Source organism: Cuculus canorus, chromosome 2 (assembly GCF_017976375.1).
Source record: "Cuculus canorus isolate bCucCan1 chromosome 2, bCucCan1.pri, whole genome shotgun sequence".
In the NCBI taxonomy this organism is placed as follows: Eukaryota; Metazoa; Chordata; class Aves; order Cuculiformes; family Cuculidae; genus Cuculus; species Cuculus canorus.
In genome coordinates this window covers 20927864-20952229 of record NC_071402.1, presented here as the reverse complement: position 1 = coordinate 20952229, position 24366 = coordinate 20927864, and positions in this window count along the sequence as shown.

Sequence of the window (24366 nt, the reverse complement as noted above, 5' to 3'; positions counted from 1 at the left end):
AGGAGGGGGTGTAGAGCAGACCAGAGCAGAAGCTTTTGTGAAGCGAGCAGGTTCTGGCCCTGTTCCTGCATGTGCAACTTTCCTGATGGCAGGAGCATCTCCTCAGGGCATTTTTAGCTCACCCTGAGGGACTTTTTGATGTTGCCCCAGTAGTGCAGCAAGGGCAAAGCACCTTAGGCAAGCTTCTCTGTTCAGGTTAAGAATAGATTTAAGGTTAGAGTTCAGGTTAGGGTTAGGATTCTCTAAGCTGGGGCTTCAAGGAGATTACTTTGGATCATTGCAGTATAGTGAAGAGGCTTAAGGAGAAGTTCTTGGGATAGACCCAAAAACTAATACTGGGGAAAGAGGATCCTTAAGGAGATACTTGTACAATTTTTAAGAGTATAAGGAAAGTCAGAGTTATAGAGAAAGAGAAGATTATGGATCAAAAAAACAAAACTGCAAGAGTAGGAGAAATATTACCCTTACATATTCTGAAAATTGGATATTGAATACTTTTTGAACTAGCCAAGGCAGTATTGTCTTGTTGGCCAAGTTCCTTGGGCGCTTATGTGCTCCTGAACAATGGAGTGCAGGGAATAACTTGTATAATTACATAGCTGATATGATAGTAGATTATTGCTAGTATTAATGATAGGGTTAATGATAGTTAAAATCAGAGCGGTGTTGAGGGGAATTTCTGAAATGTGAATTCCTGGGCTGTATCTGCTGGAGTTTTGTTCCAACCTTACACACAGGCAGTATATGTCACTAAGCTTTATATGACTAGAAAACAAGATACTAGGACAAAACCTAGTGTTTGATCAAATGCGTTCCTCTGTGTAAAATCAAGTTTTCACATTGGAGTTAATGGCATCATTATCTCTTGCCACATATACGAGTGGTGAGTTATTAGATGATTCTATGTGTGTGCCCTGCAGCTATTTGTAAACTGATCCTCGTCATAGGATGTTTTAAGTGCTGCAATATGGTGTGGGTTAACGAAAATAATCAGAAGGAAGATTGTCCACAGGCAGAAACAGCTGGTCCCTGCGAAAACCCCAGACTATGTGATGTCTCCCTCTTATCTTCCAAAAGTAGAGAGCACCAACAAGGAGCATCTGTCCTTGTCTGCCTGGCCCTGGCTTTCTCCCTTTGGGTGGTGCCAGAACACAAATAAGATCAGTGGATGTAGAGCTGAAAGTAAGGTGTTATAACTCTTTGGTGGGAAACACACACTCTCAAGATGGTGCTTGAGCTGCACTGTCAAGCTGAAAAGGGGGATGGAGTATGTGCTAAGACTGAAGAAACTGCAATATGGGGGAAGCAGCATAAAGTCGCTTTAAAAGCCTCTGTTTTCATGTTGGTCCTTGAAGTCATAGATTCTTCTGCTTGCTACATCATATTATGCACTAGGTAATGACTACACATATGGATTTCAACCAAATATAAAATCTTTTGAAGTTATTCAAAAGCTTGTTAAAGCTTACTGGCCTCACCTAATCCCTATTACTTTCAGTTTCTTCACTTGCCCTTTCTATAGCAAATTCCACTTTGATTTATGTGGAATTTTTTACACTGCTTTCAGCTACCTGCTCCTTATTATATGTGTTATTCTAGCCATGTCCAATGCAGAAAATAAGTTTGTCCAAAGTCCAGTTGTTCTATCACACCAAGGGCTATTTGTTACACAAACATCTCCATTCACATGCACTTAATGACAACCCTGTCATGTGGCTGGTATTTGTAGTGCTCTCAGAACCACAGTACTGTGCTGAGATTAAAACCAACTTGATTGCAGGAAGGAAAGAACATGCATTAGATGAGATTGTAAGTGTACACAGATATAGGAGCCTAACTGTTTAACAGGTCTCCAAAATGTCATATTAGAGGAACCAACAGATGTTAAAACAGTCCTATGCCTAATATTGATTTGTTTTCCAGCTGGTTCTTACTTAACTGTGTCTTATGATACATCAGTGACTCACCAATATATTATTTATGAAAGCAGGATGCATTTAAGTTATATTTAGAATTCAAGCATATCTTACTAGAAATATAATATTTAACAGCTCGTGCAAGGAATACAGAGCAGAACAATTACTGCTTATGGGCCTAGTTTTTACAATGTGAAAAAGAGAGTAGCTATTACGCTTTTATAGAGAGTCTAAAATACTGCCAGAGCAAGATGGAAAGATATTAATTTATCTACATTGGTGTTTGTGACTATAGAAAGCACACACATTAACTTTTTTTTTGGTTTATAAGTTACTAATAATGAAATGAGGTCTTTATGAGTTATAGAACAACCACAGAACTACAGTGCATGGTGAATTATACAATACTAAGTCATATTACAGGAAAACCTCTAAGCAATTTTAGGCATTTCTGTTACAGGATGCTTAGTGGTGACCTGCAGTGACTTGTTCCATTATTTGCTATACAGAACCACTACATAAATAGTGTTGAATCAATTATTCTGGCATTATTCCTATGTAAACTGAATCTGGCAGGAAGTTACATATCTCTGAAATATAGTTAAATGCAACATGAAATACATTTACTATGGAAATTCACATATAAGTTGAATGTTATGTGTGTAATTCTTATAGTGTACCTCAAGAGTTACAATGGGGTGTGACTCTTGAAAAATAGTGCCCCAGTAGAGGAATCTTCTAGTAAGGAACAAGATGAAGGGTTAAATAAGGGAAAATTGGCCCAAAATGCCTTCCGATATACTGGACTGAGAGTGAAGGGAAAGAAGGAAAAGTTGGTTGGTTCTTTGTCATTGCTAGTGAGGGAATAAAACGTGAGAGAGCAGCAGCCTTACAGAAAACATTTCTGCAACTTAAAAGCTCTACAGGTTCTCACCATGCTCACCACGGTGACTCTGTCTTCCTGTATTCGAATCCTACATAGAGCTGTCAGGGATTATTTTGTATCAAGATTAATATTTCTGCCTTCAAGCCGCACTTGGTTGTTTAGAGGAATGTGAGTCAGAATGAATGAGATCCGGACTGATATGCACTGTATAGGAACAGTGCAAATCCATCTTTCCTTCTATGAGATTACCTATGACGCGATTAAAGAAGGAATGGATTTTTGTCATTATCAGAACCCTTTTTCCTGCCTGTATATTTCTACTAAGAGTATCTCAACAATAACAGGATAAGACTAAGAACTCCAGAACAGGGTAATAGAGCAACTCTAGGATGGAGAAGCAGCTGCCAGTTTAGCATGTGAGAACCTCTCCCAGAGAAAAAGTTGACAAAAAGAGTCTCCCCCACCTCTGTCATATAAATGAAATAGAAAACCAGTGTTTGAACTTAGAATCATAGAACCATTAGGCTGGAAAAGACAAGACGTATGAGATCATCAACTCCACCCGTACCTGAGCACTACTAAATCATATCCCTAAGCACTTCATCTACTCACCTTTTAAAGCCCTCCAGGAATGGTGACTCACTGCAGCTGTTGCAGTGCTTGATAACCCTTTCTGTGAAGAAATATCTCCTACTGTTCAATCTACACTTTCCCTGACATGGCTTAAGGCCATTCCCTCTTGTCCTATCATCTGTCACTTGGGAGAAGAGACCAACACCCATCTCTCCACAACCTCCTCTTAGGTAGTTGTAAAGAGCACTAAGGTCTCCCCTCAGCCTCCTCTTCTCCAGGCTAAACAACACCCGTTCGCCCAGCCACTCCTCATATGACTTCTTCATATGACTCCTTCATGACTTCTCTAGCTTCTTCACCAGCTTTGTTGCTCTTCTCTGGACACGCTCCAGGACCTCAATGTCTTTCTTATAGTGTGGGGCCCAAAACTCAACACAGGATTTGAGATGTGGCCTCACCAGTGCTCAGTACAAGGGCAGAATCACTTCCCTGGCCCTGCTGGCCACACTGTTTCTGATACAAGCCAAGATGCTATTGGCCTCCTTGGCCACCTGGGCACACTGCTGGCTCATGTTTATTCGGCTGTCAACCAACACCCCCAGGTCCTTCTCTGTCAGGCAGCTTTCCATCTACTCTTCCCCAAGCCTGTAGCACTGCATAGGGTTGTTGTGTCCCAAGTGCAGGACCCTGCACTTGACCTTGTTAAACCTCATCCCATTGGCCTCAGCCCATCAATCCAGCCTATTTCATAAATTCTGTTAAATTTGCGGTTATTTATTTGCATTTTTTATTTGCAATTTACCCATAGTCATCTGTAGACATTCTTGGAAAGAGAAAGGAAAACACTTCAGACTGACACTTACTTGACATGCACAAAGAGTTAAAACTGAGTAGGAGACTGTCATAAGGTGAATCAGTTGCTTCAGAAATGTATTGGGAATGTGTTGAGCTTTGTCAAGCTATCTGTACTCAGGAAGGAAAGAGAGAGAGGCTTGCAATGTTTGCTGTAAAACTTCACTAAATAATGCAGTGAATTAGATTTGTGCTTCAACTCTGTGATCACCTTCATGCATGACATAGAAAAAAGCAAGCTTTTGCATTAAAGGTATAAAGTACTGAGAGCTTAGGTTTAAAACAGACACTAGATAAAGTTCCAACTGTAACTACTGTAAAAATGATCTGAACTAAGTGTCTTTGTACTGGTGTTTTGTTAATATTTATACCATTTTAAGTTTCAGTGAACATCAAGTACAAACTAATGTATTTTATTGCCCAAAACATAGATTATTACTATGCAAGTTTAGTATTTGTGCTACAAAGACTACCAGGCTTTTAAAAACACAAGCACCTTCTTGACAAAAATGCAAAAATAATCTTCCCAAGTTTGACTCTGAAATGTTAGTTTTGCAATGTCTGTTCTCATATTTTAGGTGTACTTGATGGAGCTGAATGGTACTGAATAAACTGCTGATCTTTCATCTGTGGTTCACTGATTCAAACCCACAATGAATTGCTGAGTAAAGTGGAGTTTTTCAGGTCAGGTCATGTTGCATAACAAAGAAAAGCTGCCCATGCCAGAATTTCTGCACAGTTTACAGACCAAGGGTGTGATTAAAGCTTCGCTATGGAGAGTGATGATCAGTTCCTTTCTCCAAGAACCTTGCCCCACCATGCCAGCCTACACATCACCATGCCCAAATGCGCAGCCACCACATGTTGGTCTTCAGCTATCTAAAACAGCTATCTTGCACACATCTTTTTCTAGCTATCTATTGTAGCTTGGACTCTGCAAGGCAGTCAGTAAAACTGACTTCCCTTCTGTCAATGGAGGTGACAAGTTGATCAGCAAAGTCTGTATGCCTGAAATATATTCCATTGTGACTTTATGGTGTGTTGCTAATACAGGTCCTTCCAGATCACAGTGGATTTGTGGACACCAGATGAGTATACAGTGTTTGTCTGTTTGCCACCTCAGACAGACCCTGGCATGCCCTGCACGACCTTCCTCCTTACAGATACAAAGTTAGTACCATTAAAGAGTCAGCATGTATCCGAGCTGATGGTGCTTGTCTTCTGTTAGACTTTAGCATCCCTATATAGATGACCACAGGCCATACAGATTTAGTAAAGGGAGAAAAAATATGTGATAGTGAAGCTTCAACTGTAGACTTCACCAAGAGAAGTGTTGACAGCTACCACTTCACTACAGTCTTGCACGAACAGACCAAGCACTAGTTCTGCTGAAGCTAAAAGACTCCACAGTATGTTTTGCATTCCAATATACAGATGTTCACTGCAGTTCAAGGAGTGTATGCGACCCACAAATATCCTCGGATCCTCAGTCTTCTCTTTGATGGGAAGGAGGAAAGGGGAAGCCCGTCCTGCGGCTTGCTGCATCTACAGAGTGTCTGGAGAATAGCATCTGTCTTTGCAGAACTTGGCAGCATGCTTGTATCCATGTGCTCACTGCAGCTCTGACCCTTTCCTTCAGGCACACCCACCCCACAATGCTTCCCCCCTCCATCCCATAATGAGTGCCACTCTCAGAGCAGGCACTTGCCTTGTGCACGTGCCCTGGAAAAATACCCCTGGGGACTCATGGTGCGGGGTCTCACCCAGACTGTGGTGTCAGTATTTTCCGGGAACAGCCCTGGGGGGCCTGGGATGGGGGATTATTTATTTCCACTGCCTCTATATTTTTCTCATGGTCTTCTCAGAAGCAGGGTTTGCGTTCAAGGTGCGAACATGTCAAGCAGATGGGAGGGAGAAACACACAAATCTGCCCATTTCCTCTCAGATGTACTTGTGTGCCAGCCATTAGGAGCAACAGCTCAGGAAAAGTAAGAACTTAGAAAAGCTACCTCTACAGAACTAAGCTTTCAGATTCTCACTTCTCTAAATTTCATAAATACAGCAGCAGAAGTATAATTTGTCTTTTGGATGTGCTCTTGTGCAATAAATGCCTGAGGCTAAAAGAAAGCATAGAACTCACTGAGCACATCAGTGGCATCTTACAGCAGAAAAAGTGTGAAGAAGAGCATTCCCATACCCAGGTCCTGGTGATTGAGATGGATTTTCTTTAAATCTCTTTTACTTTTTTAAAAAACATTGATATATATGTTGTTTATTCTTTGATTTTACGCCTCATGGGCACCCGCAGATTAAGTACTGGCAAGCTAACGAATGGAAGCTTTCTCTTTCTTCAAAGCTGCACTGAAAGACACCTCATTAACAAAATGTTTTATTTAAGTAGTGTGCATTCTGTAAGGCTTCCAACACCTTTAGGCTAAAATAAAGCAGGGACACATTTAGTTCCATCATTCATACTGTTTACTTGTTAAACTGTGTCAGCTAGCAATCACCAGACTGAACTTGGTCCAGGGGACAACACGAAATCTTTCCCAGTTGAAAGTACAAGAGAGGCCACCAGGTGGACATGAACCCTGCTGTGCTACCTGGGCCAGAGAGGGGCCTCAGCTCCTTCTTAGTTTGCTGCTAGAGACATTGTTCTGAACTGTATATGGATAGATTGGGTGAGTATCTTGAGAAGTAGGAGACACAAGTTTTAATTTGTGCAGGGAGAAGAGGCCACTGAAGTTTCTGCTTCCTGTTTTCAGCATTTTAGCTATTTAGATGGTTTATAAACTGGGAAAAGGACTGAGAAAAAGAAGGAAGAAAGTCACATGGGTGGCAAGGGTAGTGAGCTGATGATATGACAGACACAGAGGCATTCAGGGAGCTGCCTGTCCTGCTGCTGTACAGCAGATGCCTGGTGAGAACATTGCAAATAGCAAGGCTTGGAACACCTGTTAAGGCTTCAGGACCTGATCCAGCTAAGGTGTAAGCAGGTGCTTTTGTGACAAAGCATTTCCATTAATGTTGGGCAATTTAAATAAGATATTAATAAGGTGTGTCAAGACTGTACAAGAAGTATTTGGAGTTTTCAGCATCACAGTTATACATGCACGTGCCTAAATTTTGTATCAAATCTTCTCTGGGAGAGCGTCCTGTCCTGCAGAGACTCAGTGGTTCCCAGGTTAGTCTCTCGTCTGTCAGCTGTGACAGCTATTTCTCCTTGACTCAATATGATTCAATGATTCAACAGTTGTTATGCTGAAATGCAAATTATTGCTATCATGGAATTACTAAACTAGCCAAGTGTCTCTTCATTGGTAATAGACTCTACTCATTACTTACTGTTATGAAAACTTTTCTGTGATTCACATATTATTTCAGTGTTTCGTTTTTTTTTCTTCCTTTCTTCTCTGACCAAAATGTTAAGTAGCATAGATTTCAAATCAAATCAAATCCTGTAGGAAACCTGTAGATATATTACCACACAAGCATTTTCTCTTTACGATCCCATCTTAAAAGCCATTAGTTAGCAAGTTTTGAATCCATTTAATGCTTTCAAGCTAAATTTATAATTGTGATTCCGGTTTCCTAATAACAATGTGAGATGCTATTAGGGCAAATGCTTGACAGTATTTTAAAAAAATGAATACATTGCTGGTATTATTTATGAACTAGATCTATAATCTAAGAAAAATATCAAGTTAGAGTGAAAAGATTTATTTTTCATAAACTAAAAATGATATTAAGAAGAGGGGAATGTAATTATATATTAATGATGATGACAAATGTTCTATTATTTGCCCAGGACTGAGATGTGATGGGCAGTGTGCTCTTTTAAAATACTGGCTTAGGATAAGCTTTTTTCAAATTTTCTTAACTTCCCCTGTGTTTTAATCTTTATTAAAAATCAACATGCATAGCTGAGAAAGCTTATTATATTATTTCTTTTTGTTGGTTTAAACTGCATGGGGTTTAGACCTCTTAGCTTTACTAGCCACTAGTTTTTTCACTTCTCATTTCCACTCTTTAATTGGCTCAGTCTTCTCTCTCACTTGTGGATTGAATGTTGGGGTATGCTCATTACAGTCAACTCGAGTTCTTCTCCGTTATTACACACCCTTTCCCCACCATCTCTTCAGACATTCTAACAGTTAAAGGAGTTCATAAATATTTTTAGCTTTCTGAAACAAAATTGTCACGTACAAATATGAATGTGTGTCCTTCTGTGTATGGCTACATGTGGAGTAACACATCGTTTATGTTATTAGTTTGGACACTGTTCTGTTTGCATACAGCAGACAGATTGAACAAATGATCACTTGCCCATACACTCTGCTAAAATTTTGTTCAACTTCTCACCATCTTGTCCTGCTTTGAAGTGCTACTTCAATGAAATCTACTGCTTGGAAGAAGCCCAGGTGCTGCAGCAAGTGTGCCGAGGACCTCGGTAGTGAGAACAGAGGAAGAGAAAGTGCAGCACTGTGACTGATTTACGAAACAGCTGTTCTGAGCCTTCTTTTGCAGCTCCTAGCACAGAGACATGGATTTGACCACTTTACAGCTAGAAATATATATATTACTTAGATGACATAATATCAAAAAAATAGGCCTAGTAAGGCCTAATATTACATTGCAAGAACATTCCAAGTTAATATTAATTCCTAAAATCAGGTTATTTTGCACTATTATTAAGTTGTTTTCTATAAGCAAAAATATGCAGCTTTAGGTTATAATGGCTGAGGGGCAATATATTTAAGCTACTAGTCCCTTATTTTGACAGAAATTGAGCCTGACTTCTACCTCAGGCATCTAGGCATTTTTTAAAAGAATAGAAAATAGCTGACTGCAGAGAAGAGAGGAGGGAGTAGCACTACAAACCAAGATGCAGTTACAAATGGGTAGAGGTGTGTATCCTTTTATGTCTGTGTTCAGAAGAATTACAGGCAAACACAGTTGAATGTTCCACCCTCCTCTGAGCATTTGAGTTTTTGACAGTCTCCCTTATAGGATATAAATAGACCCAAAAAAAAAGGCTTTACCTGAGAAACAGCTACAGATATTGTCTTTGTCCCACCCTCATCCAAAACCTTGTCCCCCTTCCACTGCTGGTAAATGTAAATGACCACTGCTTCATCTAAAAATCAAGCTGGTTTTTATTTTTTTTTTTTTTTGCAAATAAGAGTTTAACTGTGGCCAACTACACTTTTTAAATAAAAGAATAAATTATTTGACTGAAGACAAATACACACATAGTCAATAGCATATCAAAACCAGCTGTGCAGTAATTTGTTCAGAAATCAATTACACCTCCACTGCATCAATTCCTGCATCAGAGATCTCACTGTCCATATTTGAACCATCAAAAAACATCAGTAAGAAATGTATTTCTGTATTCCAGAAAAGGAATAAGGCTGAAACAGGAGGGGATCTATAAATGATTTTTAAGGGGGAGCATAGCACTCTTAGGACAGCCATGAAGGGGCATCTATCCTTTGTATTAGCTAGAAAAAACATACAGGTGATACTTGTCAGATAAATTTCAGACCTAAATCTTATTTCCTTTATTAGACAGTGTGAGACCAAATCTTGACACTTTTCTGTATCATTCTATGTTATCTGAGTAACCTCCAACTAAAATGGTACATCCAAATTACAACACAGAAATGTGAGAGCTTATTGAAATGCAGTGTTATTAACTCTTCCTGCATGCACATCAGTCACATGAATCACTATGGCCTGTGTCTACTATTATATGCTTAATTTGGAAGTATCACGCTGAGCTCCATCTTTCACTAAATTTCTACCCAGGTCTCTGATAAAACAATCTTAATCAGTGAAAACAAGATTATATGGTAACTGCAGATGCATAGCACGAACATTTGATCCCTACAGGATTTCTCTATTAAACTCATTTTGTTTCTCTCATTAATCTTATTCAAGATTGTTCTGCAATAAAGAAAACATGTAATCTGCCACTGACAAATTGCTTCAGACTCTTCAATCCCCATATCTTTCTTTACAAAAGGCTTTTCTCTCCATGTTTCTTCTGGTTAGTTAAATAAAAAACAAGCTGAGGGAGAACAGGTTTTATAGGTCTGTTGATAAACCTGTATAAAAATGCAGTAAAGGCAATTAGAGTATTTCACACATCCTCAGTCTTGTTTTTTGAGGTTTTAATTTCCAGGCTTTAGGCTGCTCTGATTCTGTGTGTTTTGGTCCTGTCCGTAACTTCCTGGCCATCATAAAGACCTGTTCATTTGCATTATTTGTGATTCCTGATAATGAGACAGTGCCCAAATAGCAAACTTTCAGTTGCCTGGCTATTGAATAAAATCTGAAGCCCTAAACTGGGAAAAGACAGAGCAAAGTAGGATAACCCATTGAGCTCAAAATGCTAAGTTGTTTAAAATAGTCAAAGACAAGAAATATCTAATGTCTCGTTTAAATACTCCTTTGTACACTCATGACTTTTTCTGAGTAGATGGGAGTCTCTTCCCCACCTCTCGGAAAAGTGCCTGGAGCAGCAGAGGCACTATGGTGTTGTGTAGCAGGACTTCTCTGCAAGACTATTTCACTTGAAAGTGATGATTAAATATCCATCAGGTGTATGTTGAAGAGAGCAAGTAAAAGTGTGCTTTGCTTCTCAACCTGTTCATAAGGAAACTTGTGCAGAAACTGAAAGAAAACTGTGCTGTGTACATTGCTTATTCAATCTGAAATACTTGCGGCTACATTAGCTGCAAGTATCCCACATCCCAGATGAATACTGTAATTAGGGCAGTGAGTGACATTCATGTTTTACAGGAACAGTCCATTGAGCTGTTGATTATTTCATGCAAAATGAAACAGCTTCTGCAACAGAAATAAATGCAGCATTTCACCTTAGACTACCCAGGAGTGTGAGTGCTAGATAGCCTGCAGGGAAGTGGGAGACAGGTATTCAAGAGCTGTCAGGCAAAGGAGACAATTAGACTCTAGATTTTTGTGCGAGTGCTCAAGCTGTGGGAAGACAGGAGAGGTGACACCATCTACTTCTCTTCTTTCTAGCTGTATCCTTGTATAAACCCAGGTTTAAATCTGCTCAGGGTTTAAAATTGTCCCCTCAATCAAATAAAAGAAACACGCCATGTCTGTGAATCCTGTCAGGATTTGTATAAGATAAAATCATCATTGCAGTGGCTGAGAAAATACTTCTAGTCATTGCCAGAACCGATCTATAGGTATAAAGAACTCTGCTATCAAAACATTAGATAATTAGGAAGTGGTAAAACAGGATGTGGCAGTAGCACAGTGAAAATTGTTAAGAATCAGATATTCTACCTTTTATCAGTAGCCTTCCTTCATTTTGCTGTACACCAAACTCTAAACTTAGAAATAGGGAAATTCTGTTTATCCTGAAAAAGTTATTGTGAAGTACTGAAATATTTCACAGTAATGAAATTCCATAATGCATATTGTAAATGCAGATTTCTAAAGTATCTTCTGTAGATAGCAGGTCCTATTCAGTGCAGTAAATGCTGTGATGCATATTTCTTTTATAATAGCTCAGAGCCACTCCTCATTGAGAGCCCTAAGTTTATTTTTAGAGTTTTCTCAAGAAATTTGTTCTGACACCTTCTAAATCTTTGGCTTCATTTTTCTGTATTGCGTTGGCAGCTATATGCTGCAGAATGCATTATGTCTGTAAATAAATCTACTGTAAATAAAGTTCAGCCACATGTATTACTAAACATCTGAAACAATTCCATAGGTTTGTGACTATCAAAAGTAGTAATAAACAATTAAATCTCTATTAACCAGTGCCCAACATGAGAGGCTGTTGAGAATGATGTCCAGAACAATATTTTCAGAGATAAACAAAATCATTTATTGCTCTGGCATGTTCTCTACAGTTTAAGGCAAGTAAATCTTCCTCTTACAATCTATTGGTGGGTAAGGAAAACAAGGTAATGGACCATGAAATATTTGTGCTTCATCTATTAGACCACCTCCCCAGTTTCCATCTACCAGACACCAGTTATTCTCTGCTGCAAAGACGCTACAGGCCTGAGTGCAGCACAGTAAGGGTGAAACCAGTTTTTGTGGCCATATTCTCACCATTGAGGGTATGCTGCAGCTCACAGCTCAAAAATGTTTTGTCGGCTTAACTGTAGAGAAGAACTCAGCCTTGCTTCTTTAAAAGGAAGCTTTTTAAAAAACTTCCCAAACAGAGGCAGACGTACATCAAAGGTAGCTGACAAAATAAATGTAAAGTAAAAGTAAAGTAAAAGTAGTGGCCTTATCCTTTCTGTGACATATCCTCTTATGCAGCATTTGTCTTCGCTCCATCAAGTGTTTGTCTGATTTACATTCCTGTGTCAGAACGGCATTTGCTGACTACACTGTATTCAAACTAGCTTAGTGAACAGATTCACTAACGCATCAATCAGTCATTGGGAAAAGTTGTCTTGAAGCATATACTTTTATAAATACATTAGGCTTCTGTCAGTATTATGAAAAAAATGTCATGGATTATATTCAGTGGAATATGGTGTCTTAGTTGCTTTGAAAGCCACCATCTGTTTTATTCTCTAGGTTTCCTGAAATTATTCAGTGGGAATTTTTTATCTTCAGGTGAGTGATAGAGTTATAGATTATCTTCATATCTATTCTCTATTTTATCCATTATCCATGGGCATGACAGTTATGTTGACACAGCAAATCAATATTGCATACAGAGGTGTTTAAATTATATTTCAGCTGTAGATGCACATGGTCAGATACCTTCTGTGTTTCCTCTAACTTTGTTTTGTAAGTGGAATCTACGCAATTGCAGCCTTACTCTGTCCATTTTTCTCTGTTTGTGCTTTTCAATAACTTCCAAGGCAGGAAGATGACACTAGTTTAAGAAAAGTGAGGTTTACCACATAGCCAAGCAGAAAGGCCAAGAAGGAAAAATTGGCTGTAGTTTCACCTGATGATTTATCAGATGTCAGAGAATACAGAAAGGAAAGCATAGTTAGAAATTCTGCAAATGACAGCAAATGTTTTATTTGGAAACTCATTCATTAGTTCACAGTAGACAGAAATCCATAGAAAATCAGGCTTTGCATTCTGCTTTTGGACTTTTCACTTTGATGACTTTGAAATTTTAAGGAAGTATGTGATAAAAAGACCAAGAACTCAAATTACTCAGATAAAGTTGGAAAAGTAGTAATTTCCATTTTGCTATTGTCTAAATGTTATAATTAACAAGTGTTAGCATTAAATCTGTCCTCATTGATATTCACTGGATCTAGAGATGTGGGTTAGATTATCTCTTCCACAATGAGCTGTTCTATAGAAGTTGGGCATCTGTTTGTGTAGTGTTTATTAACTGAATATGAACAGTACTGGAGAAAGCACTGGTGCAAAGAACTCGAGCCACCAAAATACAGTAACTTCATTACAAGAATATGATGACTACTGAATCTATTCCCCAGAAATGTCAAACAGTGAAACAAAAAGTACCACAGGAAGTAATTTCTGAATGGAGACATAGCGTATACCAGCAAAAGATTTTTTTCCCCTTGAGATTATCACTATCCAAGCAACATTAACTTCACGTGGCTGAAACTACAGGATCTTTTGTCTGCATAACTATGGTCATGAACAGCATGATTACATTTTTTCCTCTACAAATTTCTGATATAATTGTATTTTGAAACTGTGTAACGTAGACCAAGGTTCTGCTGACTGAACACAATCATGTCCCCAGACAAGCACTCAACCCCAAGCACTACACTAGTGTAACAGTGCCCTGACGACATGGCAATATTGGCATCTATCTGTTCTATGATCCTAGTGCCAGTATTCAAAGTATATGCACACATGCTCTCTTTTAAAGGAGAACACCACACTGGTAAAAGCAACATCATGTGCTTATACCCCTGGGTATAAGCTATTCCAATGGTAAACGATATTTCTTGTAGTCAAATCTTTGGCATAGCCTATTGCAGATGACCAGGTGACATTCGTTTGGGAAAACCATCCTAGTTTTCAATGAAGTATCCTATATTCTGAGAAATTAAATGCAAAATGCCATTCACCTTTCATTCTGGCACCAAGATACATATCTTGAAAACTTCTTTCTTTCAGTTGGCCTAGAATAATTTGCTTCATATGATTATTCTAAAACCAGCTAATTAGAAACCTATTAGACAATATTGTGTCTACAAAGAGGACAAAATAATCCTTTTTCCTGCAGAGAATTTTCTTGGGGAGAAAAAGATTCAGTCACTCACAATAGTCTGTATTAAGGAATTTCTTTTTATATTTGGAGATCTTATCACCCTTCCAGTCAAGCTGCTTTTGTTTAGATTTTTTTTTTTTTCACATATTTTACAGATGTGAAAACTTATTGTTTAGGGAGTCAGTCCTCTTATTAAAAGTATGTAAAAGCATAGCACTACTAAACTTGGAACTTACAAAGATTACTTTGAAAATTCCTCTCCAAATAGTTTGCCCAATTTTACACTAGTCTGTAGCAGACTTGCAGTTCAAAGCTGTAGGCTTTTAGGCCAGTGAGCTGCCAATGCTCCCATACCTTCACCTTTCACATTCCAAATTTCCACATCTATAATGACAGACCAGTCCAAGGCTTACTGAAAACTGGCCCTTTCATGATATTACTTCAGTGAGACGAATATTTTAGGAATTTTTGTTTGTTTGTTTACACCATCAGAGGAAAAGATGTCTACCTCAGAGAACATTTATTTGCTGGTTTAAGAAGAGCAAATGCTGAAGGAAATATCCTGAGCTTTCAGTCCTGGAGTGTATCTAACAGAACTGTAGGCTACAATCAAAATTCGCAGAAATCTTTAGTAGATAATATTTCTCTCTCAATGAGTATACTATAAAAAAAGAGTAAATTGAACAAGTAATTATTCATATAACTACGCATCTGTGCTCACAATGCCACAGTCTGTTTAACTCTTGATAGCTCTTTTAGGCACCTCACTACATAGATGAGTGTCCCTTGTAGCTAACTACATTCACCCATCACCCCCATACAGTTGGGAAGCTGTGGTGTTTCACAAGCCAGCTCTGTCCTGAAACACTTTGTTCCCCTGCAATTTTTAGCTCAAACACAGCACCTGTTTACTGCAGCATGCTTGCATCCAGATGGCTTGGGATGTAGGTGGGTAAAGAACAGATCTGTACGAGTCCTGTGCAGAGAATTATTTCTTGAATAAAGAGACACTCGAGTAAAATCTATGAAGGAAAAACCCCATTTATTTAAAGGTTATGTTAGCATAGGATATCCCTTTGGCAAGAAACGAGAGAGCTTAGCCGTTGCCTTAAACAGCTCATTTTAGAGAGGGTCCATTATCGTGCACAGAATGAAATCTTAGTTAACTTGCAGGAACACAGTTCCTTCTTGTTACTTGTCCCTGGAGTTCCTTACTGTTTTACTTCAGCGTTTCCCTGCAAATGTCATTCTCAGTTTGTAAGCACTTCCAGCGGGGAGATTGGTAAGGGAATCATGAGCACCTAACACAGGGCTATAGATTCTGGCAAACAGCTGAAGATTGACAGTCCACAAATGAACGTCCCACATACACACACTGAAATAGGCCACAACATCTTGGCTGGAAACACAGAGGAAGCCTACATGGGAAAAAGAATTTGGATTCAGACCCCCTGAATCCTAGCTTATGCCCAGAACCCCTGTGTTATCTTTTTTTTTTTTTTTATTGTCAGCCAGTATATTCTGATCCATTTGATCAAGGAGTTGTGTATATAAATACTACAGGACATTTAAAGCCTTTCAGCATTCTTAGAAAAGGCCTGTCAAACCAGTTTGCTCTCTAGCCAGCTGATAAGACCGTAATATTCATCTTTTCGCTGTATGCCTGAAAGACTGCAGCACAGCCTACACTTTCCCAAGGACAAGTCTTGCAAATCTCCTCACTGGTTACATGGCTTTAAATTGTGAAGGAAAAAATTGTCATAAAATATCTTGTTCTCTTTTGCAAATAAATTTAATCTTTTTTTCCCTCCTAGTGTTTGTATATCATGTTTCTCTTTCAGAAGGTCATAATATTACTTTTCTACCTTAAAGTTTCGAAAACGTAAGTTTGAAAATTTTCCTCTAATTGCAGTCTTTGTATTTTGCTGTTAAGATGATCTTTAAGCAGCTGATATTGTACTATTTGAGGATGCAGACAGAAACAGTAGCTGTAGAGTTATGTATTGTATCAATAAATTATTAATGTTTGGCTTAGTGGGATGGAGTATGTGTAATGTTTGTTAATGATCTAGCACAGGTTTGTGAGCCTTCCTCTTTAAATTCTGGGGCTGAAAAAAAAAACCCCAAAATAGTTTCAACCTCTGCAGAAGTGGTTTCATCTTAAGTATAGCTAAAATAAGAGCGACAAACTATTTAGTCCCATGCTTTTGGACTCAATGATACTTGTGGGTCCCTTCCAACTCAGGGCATTCTATGATTTTTCACATATTTGGCTATGCAGGCTGGCATAGGTAGCTAAGGATACTAAAAATCAGAAAAGAGGGGCAAAGAAATATCAAGTTTAACAAAATTCAGGAAGTGATCATGTGAGGCATATACTCATGCTAAAATTGTAGACACAACTTTAAAACAAAGCAAAACAAAACAGAACCAAACCACCACCAACAAAAAACTGGATTTCTATTAAAAAACACTAGGTTTTGTTATCCAATTGTCTTAAATGACATTTTCTTCTGCTACCAAATGTCAATATTGATGTTTACAAACCCAGACAGAAATGCAGTGTGTCATCCTGTGCCAAAATGAGAAATGCTTATTGCATTTGCCTTTCTACATACTTCCCTAGGAGGATCTGAAATGAGCATTCTCAACTACAGCTATGGGTGGTGCTGTTCATTAGGGTCTGTACATCTGTGTTTACTTTTTTCTGTTCACATGCTCTCTTACAGTCATACTTTGAGAAGACAAAAGAAATAAGTAAAAACATATAAGAACTTTCTAGTGTAGAACTGAGATCCAACTATTTGAGAATATTTGAGTTCCACTGATCCATCCTTTCCTGTCTGCCCCTTCCCCAAGTCTCCTTTGAGAAAGCAATATATTGTACTGTAATTGTGTATATCAGGAAAAATATAGAACGGGTTTAGAATAAAGGCTCTAATTGCATCTAAGTGTTGAAATGTTAAAAATGAAACTAATTTGATAATTATGTCTAAACAACATGGAAGTTTTATCAAAACCTTCAAGTTTTATTTTAATCAACTTTTACTGTAAACTACCATTACCGTTTCTAAGCTTTAATATATCACTTGCTGTCGTGCATAGTGACTAATTGTTAGAAAAAAAACTATGGAAAAAAATTTTATCATAAATGCAGTTCCACCACCATTTTCTTGGTTCGAAGTTCCAGAAAATTCCATGTGTGCTATTTGGAAGAAGATAGTTGACTGACATTTATTTACTTTTCAAAGGCATTTACCATTTTGCAAAACCACCAATATCTAGACCTTAGATTTATAGCCATACCTGAAGGGAAAAGAGATGTAGAAAAAGTGTTAAAGTGGTGATAAAGTTCTCCAAGACTATCCAAAACATTTATTTCTTGCACATTTCTTTGGTCCCTCTGGGTTTGCAGACTATGGAGAAACTCTTGGTAGGATCCCCATACATTCAGTGGTTACAACTACATAAATTGCAAGGACAGGTACTTCCTTATCACGCAAGTCTTCCTGGATCAGTGAAACAGATTTATGGACATTCTGGCAGGCTTTGCCTGAAGGATCCATGATACCTCTGCCTCCTGCAACTCTGGCTCTGGACTTGGTGAGGAAACCAGTACCTTCTTTTCAAAGAGGAAAAAGGACCTTTCACAATATGTAAGTGTCCACATGTATGGTGGGAGCTGAAACAGAACTCCTGCTTCAAGTCAGGAGGCTTTAACCTAACGAGGCTCTTGCTCAGTTTTGCAATGGTTTTAATGACATTCATGCCCTTGCAAAAGAGACCCTCAGTTTTTGAGACAGACAAGAATTTCTGTCTCCTTTCTCTTCTCCTTCGCCAGCTTTCAGAAGAAATGCTCTGTCAAGTAATTAACTTTCAGCTGAAACACTGTATTTAGGTAGGAACTGCATCTTTGATGTTTTATGCCCCTCATTCTTTCTAGTTTTAGTGAGGTTAAAAACCCTTTCAGTATATCTGGCTACACTGTCAGGGTCCAGCTCTCATGTGCATTAGATGAACAAAAATTAGGAAATAGGAATATCTTGTGACAGTGCATACATTTGGGCTACTTTCTGAACTAGGCTCATGAAGGCACTTTAGAAAAGAGAACTAAACACAGTTTTCCTGTGCGCCAACACTAGATAACACAGGAAATATTTTTTTCAGCAGAAATTATGATAGAGTTTAAGGTTAGATTTGTGACTACTTTAAGGATGGTAAATAAACTACTTGTAAACAAGAAAGAAAAATCAGCTGTTTCTATGTACATGCTCTTTTAAACCCCTTTGCAAACCTCACAGGTGCTTTTGAGGGCATATGTCCTTGCATCTTCTTAACAAAGAAGCAAAAAGGTGAACAGATTACAGCTGGAAGCAGTAAAATATAACCCTGTTGAGAGCTAGAATGTTAAGATAAAAACATGCAGAGATTCCAGTATGCTTTGTAATTCATAATAATTAAATTCCTGATTTACGATGCTGGTATCACGTATAAAAGTTTAACCACAAATAGATTTGGTTTTAAGTCCCTTCCCAGGGTTGCCAAATCTCTCAGGAACTTCAATAATGCAATTTTTGACCAAGGCTGCCTAAGAAAGAAATCAGAAACACAAGACAGAAAGTATCTTGTCATTCTGTGGGTTCAATCCCTGACATTATAACAGACAGGTCACATAATTCCTTCAATGAAATTTCCTGAATTTTATTGTTTTGTCATGCATGGATCTTCTTATTTGTATTGTCCACGTATTAGTAGCTAATTTATAGTAATTTGCTCATCTAGCACCATTTGTCTTTAAAGAAAGAAGTTGTTCTTTCTATTGTCAATAACCATTCCTTTCACGTATTTAGAAAAAGCAATAATCTCTCAGTCTCTGCTTTACAAGGCTAAACAAGCTGAATTGTTCTACCTCTTCTCCCACAGTGAGCTCTCTATGGCCCTGGTAAAACTCTGTAATACCTGTTCACTTTACATCACTCATTATTATCAATGGGTGAGTTGGTTATATTTATGAATTTAGGTGAGAATGTACAGAAATAGAGAATATCTATTAGGGCATTATTTCCATCACTCCTCATTTCAGACTTTCGCCCTCTGATATGCTTCCTATAAATACATCTACTCTGAAATATCTCCAAACATAATAATTCTTAAAGTAAAACTTTAATCAGAAGAATTAAATCAGAAATAAACACATAATCAGGTGGTAATCCCTCATGGTCATCAATTTACATATAAATGTAAGAATTTGCATTGGGACTCACCAATGAGCAAATTCTGAACACAAAATGAACTGATATTTTTCTTAAGAATTTTAAAAATCTTATAGAATTTAGACTTCACTTTGCCCATAATAGCAGAAGTTATACTTGGGCCTCCTGTACAGAAACCTTGTGTCAACCATAAGTAGCGTAAGATGTTTTAGGATATACAAGAACAATAGTAACACAGGTATTTATTTTACAAAACCTCATGAGTTTTCACATGGAATTTACAGAAATTAAATTAATAATTATACATTATACATACAAAAACACAATTGAAAAGCTTTCTGTCCTAAGATATGCAAATAATATGCTTTTGAAAATACAAGCTTAATAGTATAAGAACCAGATAGATAGTGATCTGTGTATTGAAAGAAGTTTGAGAGACTAACTTATTTGACAAAAGATCTAAATTCAAATGCGCATCAAGATCAAACCACTATTAAAATGATTTCCACCTAGGCAACGTAGCAGAAAAAAGTGGTTAAAAGCACAGCTAAAAATATCTGCCATGACTCAGTATCTTTGAAAATCCACAATAAAAGCAGTCAGTAATATGCACCTGTGTCCCTTTTACTTGTTTTTGTAAACAATTTGTCTTCATTTTTAAGAGAAACTATTTGCAATGCAGGACAGGAACAGTAAAGATGCTAGAAGTTTCTAGCCTGCTAAGAAAGATCAGATTTCTCCTGCAACAAACAAAGAAGCAAACAGAAAAACAGTCAGAGACCCTATTTGCATTCCCTTAAATATTGCTTAAAAGTTTGCTATGGGCTGTTTGTCGCACTTCTAAGAGCAGTCATTTATCTCTGCACTGTTCAGCAAAGGAAATCTCTGATGGGAATGAAGAATTCAAAACAGCAGCAGTACATGGTGTTAAGTATAGAATGGGAAAATTTATTTTAAAGATTGTATAGGATAAAAAGCTTTTTTAAAAATTAGATTGAATAAAGGAACTGGTTCTGTAATTTTCCACCTTTCTTTCCAAGATGGAATAGAAAAATGCTGAAATAGTTCACTTTCCTAATTTTGAGTATTTTTCTTTAAATTTTGATTTTTTTTTTTAAACATACCTATACATATATTAAAGAAAAGGTAAAGAGGTTCTGTAATTTCAAGATAAAATGTGATGGAGAGTTGGGGTTTTTTTCCATATGAAAGGAAACATGATGACTTTTTTTCCTAAAAAATCCCACTTTTTTTTTTTTTTAATACTTTTGCTTTTTTAGTTTGGGATTTTTCTTATATAATTTCTATCAAAAGATAGAAGATTTTAATTTTTATTTAAGCTACTTGAGCATTTTTGTAGTAGTTGGAGAATTTGCTTGTCTATTTATGTATTTTTCTTGTCCGGCTTCAAACAAAGCTGGGACTGAACAGGAAAATTCCAGCAGCTAAGATATATTTATATTGTTTAATAGTAGCCATGTCAGTTGTGTAATTCTGCCTTTCCTTTTTTGAACCTCCAGACAGAAGTGCACCAGTATTATTATGCTGCCTACATCAGACAAGCAGGGCTATGAAATTCTTGATCCTAAAACACCTAGGGGGATGTCTGTTGCATTAACAGTAAAACTTCCATCACTTTGGCACACTGTTAATAAGCTCCCAAGGATACCTATGACAACTACCAGCTATAGTTAATACTTCACTCTAGGTAGATCTTCTTAAAGCTAACACAAAACAAGCAAAAGGAATGCTGCCTCTTGTGCTGAAGGTGAAATTACCGAATCTGAAGGCAATTCTACCATAGTGATTCCAGGAGTGAATTACTTAAGGCAAACATCTGAGCAGATAGCAGATTCCTTGATTTTAATTAATATATCAGCAGAGTTCAGTGCATGAATGTTCCATGGTGCTTTTAATGCCTTCCTTGCCTCTTACCATCCTCCACGCTCCTTAACATCGCTCTTGTTGGATGCTAACCTTGTCTAACGCCTGAACACAAATACAAAAAATGCAACTTCAGTTACATACATTGAGCTGCTATTTTGGGGTATCCTATATGTCATTACATAACAACACATATGCTGTAGATGTAGACGTTGGCTTAACTAATATGATTTACTCCAGTGGCTTGAATTTAAATTTTGCACTTCCACTTAAACCTGTTTGGAAGTAGTTTACCTCTCGGCTTACTGCAGCTTTGTATTTTTTTTTCAGTTAAACCAGCAGAGATTGAATTTAATGTTCAAGAAGAAGCGTTCTTTTTTTTAAGTTGATTTTAGTTGGTGTTGTGTTCTTTTTAAATGGTGAGACCAGTTTTATTTCCTAAACTTGATGGAAAATTCATAAGATGCTACTAAACACTGACACGTCTTCCTTTTAAGAGTATATAACTACTTCTTAGAACAGCATCTGTGACACATTGTTAGTTTCAGCAAGGTTTTTTTGATAAAGACAATTGAAGAGTAGTGGGATGCATGATTTGTATGGAATTGTAGATGATCTCAGCATACTTCTAGACTTCATACTGCTCTGGAAAAGGCAGCCAATAGCTCAATCACATCAGTGCCTGCCACTGCCCTGGCTCTGCTGACTACCAGAGCCCTTGCCTAATTTTACTTTGTAAACAACCATATGACTCTTTTGAGATTACTGAGAGAAATCAAGAGACCATATTGGATTAAATATTGATCTAAAAGTAGTATGCTGCACTTTGCTCTTTTGTTTTTAATAGCAGCTCTAATAGCATTCTGCTTTTAGCCCTTCTTTCCGAGACAGGTGCTTCCGGCAGCTTCATAGTGCAGAGTGCTCCATACACGCACATCTTCCTACATCAAGGATCTCATATTCTCTATTTATTTTGGGGTTTACAATGTCTACTGAAACTTGTATGTCCTACAATAATTAAATAATAGAAAAACTACAATTTTCAGTTTTACAATGCACAATTTCAGTGAAGTTGAAAAAAGGCTGGAACTGTTCTATGATTCTATTATTAAAGAGTACTAAGAAAATCTTTCTCAAGCATTTACTACTTTTACATAGCAATATAAGCCTGTGACTGTGTTCATAACACGTTGCTCAATTATTGGTGTCTTTGAAAACAAAGCAAATTGCGCTCATGTATGCAAATCTGCATAAAGTGTGAAAGTAATGCATAAACCAAGTAAGTTTCCTATACACGACTGAGAACAGCACAAGCACAACCTTAAAGTAAAAGGTTCAGCTTCGAGTCCCCAAACGCCTGACAGAACTCACAGTTAAAGAAGTCAGAGATGGATATTTAAATTACAATATCTAAGTAAAAAAAAAACTTCAAAGCCCACAGAGGGCAGTAAAAAGTAGATAACTGCAGACTAACTGGGGGAAAAAAGCATTGATTACAGTGAAAAAAATGTTTGAGGGGAATATGGCCAACAAATTTGAAAAGCTCGAAATGCTGAGCTCACTCTTGAGTAAAAACACATTCCGTATTCTTCCTAGGTTTAACATTGTTTTCTTTCTCATTAATGAGGAATTAATGTGAAATTCATAGTTTGAAATTCAGCTATATTTTGAGGTGTTTCTCCTAACAATTCTATTTCTTAAATAAAATCATAGAATGGTTTGTGTTGGAAAGGACCTTAAAGATCACCTAGTTCCGGCTCTGCCGCGGGAAGGAATACCTCTCACTAGACCAGGCTGCTCGACACCCCATCCAACCTGTCCTTGAACACTCTCTCAGAGGGCGCATTCGTAACTTCCCTGGGCAACCCGTGTCCAACCACCCTCAGCGTGAAGAATTTCTTCCTAATGTCTAATTTAAATTTTCCCCATCCAATTTAAAGCCATTACTCCTCATCCTATCACTACATGCCCTTGTAAAAAGACCCTCTCCAGCTTTCTTGTAGGCCCCTTTCAGGTACTGGAATGCTGTTATAAGGCCTCTGTGGAGCCTTCTCCTCTTGCTAGTGACGACTGAGGCAAAAAAAAGTGATTGAGTACCTCAGCATTGTCATCATCTGTTGATATGAGGTCACCATTTTCATTCATCAGTTGCGGTACGCTTTCTTTAACCTTCCTTTTCTGGTCAACATACCAGTAGAAGCCACATAAAAACAACCCTTTTGAAAAGAAAGACTGTAGATATCAGTCAACGTTTGCACTGCTGTCAGTGTATTTTCTGCGCAGCAGTGGCAAGATGAAACCCCTCTGCTTTGCTCTGATCAAACTCCTCTAACAGGAGCTGTAAAAACTGTGTTTTACCATGTGTTTCCTCTTATGGACCAAAACCCATTGCTCAGTTTGCTACTGAGACAGACTATCCTGTTAGCAGCAGAATGGCCATTTGACACGGTCAGGGGAGGAGAAAGGATAACAAAACCATAATGAATTTCAGAAGAATGGATATCCGAGGATTTCAAACCACTTACGTCCACTGGCCGTGTCTTCTGGAGAGCCCCTTGGGTGGTAAATGGAGTGGATACTCAATAGTAACAATCACCAGCCATTAAGGATTGTGGAAAACAGTCAGCCTCTTTAGAAATCTTCTAAATATCCCTAGCAAGATATCTGCGTATTCATGACTTAATCAGGAGATAGGATTTTGGCCATTGTGAATTCCAGTGCAGTGAAAGCTATTTAAACCGAACCTCCAAAGGCTTTTGCCAGTCACACTTAATGAATATGAGTAGTGAAACTGGGATTTTTTTATGTAACATGCTGCTATATAAAATG